This window comes from Musca domestica, unplaced genomic scaffold (genome assembly GCF_030504385.1).
Source record: "Musca domestica strain aabys unplaced genomic scaffold, Musca_domestica.polishedcontigs.V.1.1 4, whole genome shotgun sequence".
Lineage (NCBI taxonomy): Eukaryota > Metazoa > Arthropoda > Insecta > Diptera > Muscidae > Musca > Musca domestica.
The window spans coordinates 21,050,701-21,055,421 of NW_026712328.1; the positions used below are offsets into that span (position 1 = coordinate 21,050,701).

At 33.9% G+C, this 4,721-nt stretch overlaps 1 long non-coding RNA gene across 1 annotated transcript; it reads right to left on the bottom strand.

Annotated features, from left to right (window-relative positions):
• Positions 1-1,555: 1,555 nt before the first annotated feature.
• On the bottom strand, positions 1,556-2,066 carry LOC109612592 (uncharacterized). Its single transcript, XR_009343048.1, has 2 exons — positions 1,905-2,066; positions 1,556-1,853 (listed from the first exon to the last, which is right to left on the bottom strand). It is a non-coding gene; the product is annotated as an uncharacterized LOC109612592 (long non-coding RNA).
• Positions 2,067-4,721: the final 2,655 nt, after the last annotated feature.

Genomic DNA, 4,721 nt, shown 5'->3' on the forward strand with positions numbered 1-4,721 from the left:
TCTGGAGGTACCGTTATATAGGTCTATACCAAAACGTGGACATACATGGCCCATTTTTAGTACCAAAAGTCCTGCAGACATAATATACATTTCAGTAAAATTTTATCAATCTACTTCAATTCGTTCGGAAGCTAGAGTGATTTCCACAGACGGACAGATAGACGGACATCGCTAAATCGACATAGAATTTTATGCTGATCAAGTATATACTTTATGGGGCCTAAAATGTATATTTCGAGGTGTTACAAACAAAATGACAAACAAATAAAAATAATGTTATTTAAAAATTGTCGCTTGCATTAAAAAGAGATTATATTTGTACGATGTAATCCATTCTTATACAAATGTTTTTGAAAAAGTTTTTAGCATCTCTGCATGACATTTTGATACATTGCGAAGTAGAATGTAAAACAAGTAAAAAACAGATAAGTTTCACCATTTGGAAGGAACTTGAAAATCTTAAAAAAAAATCCGTCGAAAAATAACGCTTAAAACTAAAACCATTATATGGTAGCTATTCGAAGATGGGGACCTGCATAGATAATTTTCTGTCATAGGCTGTAATAACCATTAAGACCTTTAAGTACGAAGTTTGAAATTATTCTGGTTAATAATGCCGCTGAAATCATCAAAAAGCCGAATAAAGGGAGGTACTATAAGAATACGTGGACCTGCACAGAAAAATGTCATGTGTCATGTGTTGTTATACCCATTACGAACTTTAAATACGTAATTTGAAACAATTGCGGTAAACAATATCACTAAAATCGTCAAAAAACCGAATTTTGGAAGGTACCGTTATATATGGGCTTTACGACAACGGAAACCGACATGACTAGTGGCAAAATGCACACATGTGCAAAATTTTAATATTCTATCTCAATTGGTTCGAAAGATAGTGTGAATTTTAATATTCAAAATTTTTGCAAAATTTTAATATTCGAAAGATAGTGTGATTACAACAGACAGACAGAGAGACGGACATCGATAAATCGACATAGAATTTTTCGCTGATCCAGAATATACATACATACTTTGTGGTGCCTAACATGAGTACTGAAAAGAGTTACAATCGGAATTAAAAATTTAATATATAGAATGGTGGAATGCTGTTTATATGAAAAAATTATAACGTAATTTTTTCACCCATTGTGCAGCATTTCCCCCAATATCATTTCCGTCCGCTCGGAACTGATACCAGAATATTTTTTTTCTTACGCTGGTATAAATGTTAGTCTTTCCGATACATACACACACAAACATATATATTCTCAATAAGAAAGAACATTAAGGTTCCAGTTGGAACATCTTAAAAAGTACAACCATTCTCCGAGAAGAAACACACACGCACATACACTTGTAAACGGCATTAGCAAGATGGTTGAAATGCGATACGTGTGCCCCAAGAACAACGCGCGTCTCGTCAATAAATCTTTTTTACGAGCGCACACAATGGCAACAATGGCCGCAGGAAGTGGCAAATGGGTTTCTGCTGCTGCTGTTGTTGTAGTTGTTTCCCAAGATACCACGAAGAAGGAAAGAAAATGAACCTAAGTAAACTATACGAATGGAATTTCAAGTCAAAGCAAAAAGCCAACAACAACAATGGTTACAAAGAATTCGACAAAAACAAAAAAATGTTCAAACGCACACAAATACATACATTCGTTTTTATCCTTTGCAGGCACCGAACGCACGATGGGAAACAACACAAATAAAAAAAGGTCCTTCTTTTGGCTTGACTTGCCCTTCTTGTTCTGGTTTGATATTAAAACACACAGCCGTGACTTCGTTAGGAACGCACACATATTCACACGTAAATCGACAAAAACGCACACAAGCAAACGAAAATGCTAAAAAAGAACAGATGAGAATAGGAAGGGTGGGTTATTGCTGCAACATACCGTTTCCTCCCAATTGCCACCCTGTAAACGAACCATGCGATTTGTCGAAGCTGCCATTTTAAAGAAAACAGCAATTCTAAGAAGTAAGAAATCCGTCGGGGAAGACTATGTATATGGAAAAAATGTTTGTATGAGTTTTTTTTTTTTTTAATTTCTAGACAATCAATACAAAGTAAAATTAATTTTTAATTTGTATGACAAATGTAAGGTTTTTTTAGTTAGAACGTAAAAAGTTTTACTGTAATTTTGGGTCCAAATAGCACGATCCAAAGAATTAAAATTTAGATATACATGCTAGATTGATTTGTGATCAAAAAAAAAAAAAAAAAAAATCAAACCATTATATAAAAAATGTGGCTCAAATCATCAAAGTACCAAATATCAGATGGATGGGGTCTACAGAAAAACGTTCACCCACATAGAAACTTTTCTGCTATGGAAGTAAAGGGTGTCATAGCCAGAACGCAATTTTTAAATTTGACGCCATTCGAAGTGTCATTGTTTGATATTTGAACATTTCTAATTTTTTGCTATTAGAGGTTAGTAAAAATGGAGCGCTACTCGAATGAACAACGCATTCTCATTATGAAAGTGTTTTACCAAAATGGTTAAAGTGTTGCGGCTATAGTTTGCAAATTGCGAACAATTTAGAGACACAATAATGTTCCAAAAGAGTCAACTGTAAAGGAATTAATCTCTAATTAACGCGCATTTGACCAGTTCGATCAACCGAAAATATCGCAGCTATACGTGACGATGTCGCTCAAACTCCATCCACATCAATTCGACACTGAGCATAGCAAATCTCAACATCAGCAGAAATGGTTCGAAAAGAAAAGAAGCTACTTGATCGAAACCCGCCTCGTGAGCTGACTATATCACAATATACCATTTGGCATAGTAAAATTAAAAAAAAATAAAATTATGGAGTTTGACTTTGTTGCAGTTTTTTATCTCACCATGTATGTATTATGGCGAAATAAATCTCAAGAGATATATTTTTGAAAATTAATTTCGACCTTTCATTCAGTTTACGGTTTTTTTTTTTGTATGTTCCATTGAAGATGCGAGGTTCAATGTGTCAACTGGCAGCCACCAGAAAATTGCAACCTCGAGGCTGCGTCAAAATAAAAGTAATCTCGGTTTGCAAAGTTTACATGACATAATATAACAAATTACGGGGGCCGAAACATGCATAAACATGAGGCACATGGAATTTTCTTTATGCTTGTAAAAAAGTTTGAATGTGAAATTGCGGTGAAGTGCCTTCTCGAAAAAGACCGGAGCTTTTTAGAGATGGACTTAAACAACAATCACAACATATGCTGTTAAAATAATGAACCCAGTATATTTTAAGTATATTAATTCTATTCCAATAATATCACATCTGTAGGAACTTTAGTAAAAATCATATGTTGGGTATTAGCCTTTGCTAACTTCCTTTATTTATCTATAATTTTCTTAAAAGGTTTTCCTAGAAGTAACAGATTTCATTCCAAAAAAGTTTTGTCATAATTTTGATTTAATAAAAGTCTTATATTTACAATGATATAGCACAAGAAGTTTATTGGCAAATATCTTTGCATACGAGCAGCTTCCACTCGTACAACACACATACAAAACATGTGCATTTGAATACATGGAGTTTTCCGAACACCAAAACAGTATGCGTTTATGAACAGCAAGAAATGTCAGACAACGCCAGAACTAGGAAAGCAATAACGGAAAACGCCATAACGATGGAAGGAAAGCACATCCAATATGTGAGATAATAAATAATTTTAATGGAATTGCGAGAATATTAAAAAAGAAAATTATATTTCGACCGACGGCTGCTACAGCGCATATCTCGTTATTCCGTGCCTGTTGCCAGGCATGCGAGATATATACGCTTATGCCACCAACAAAATGCCAGGGAGGAGAGATACAGCATAACAGCTCTGTACATATTCCCATAATGGGCCAGTGGTGCTTCCTCTGGTTGCCAACGAATGCTAACATAACCAGGATACCATGCGAATATGTATTATATTGGATTTGTGCCTTTAAGCTCATAGAAATTGGAAATGTATCCTTGTCTTGGGATCCGTACTAGCTCGTTTCCTTTGCCAGTTATGGTAGCTGCAATTTGCTACTGCCTTGGAAAAAATTTGCATAAATATAATTATAATAAAATACTCATACATACACACAAACCAATGAATAAGCCAAACATACACACACACGTACTTACATTAAGCAAAATTAAAAATATTCATGTGGAAAATGAGATTATTGCTGAAAATGCAAATAAAAACTTGGGAAAATATGAAACTGTTCCTCATCGTATATCATTTATGATTAAAATGCATACGAACGGAACTATACACTTGTATGGGTGTATGTACGGAGGAATGGTGCCATGAAAAAAATCTACTAAAAGATGAGTCAATAAAAATATTCTGAATTTTTAAATTAAACTTAACATTCGTATACAAATTGGCATGGATGTTATTTTGCTACCGAACTTGCAATCCTACGAAAATTATGTGACAGCGAATAATATCACCAATGAACATTAACGAGAAATTTTAATATAAGATTTTATACACTCCAACATGCTATTTTACTCACTTTTTTTGGGTCGGCAGAATATTAGGACTTTAACCCCATATAACCACCCGATTTAAGGTAATTTAGGGTTATAGTTATATATTTGAACCGAATTGTGTTTGTGTTGCAGCGAACAGAAAATGTCCTAACATATCCAAATTGTTATATAGACCCAATTTTTTCTTATAGCCATATTATTATACAGATTTTTTAAATTTATATGTG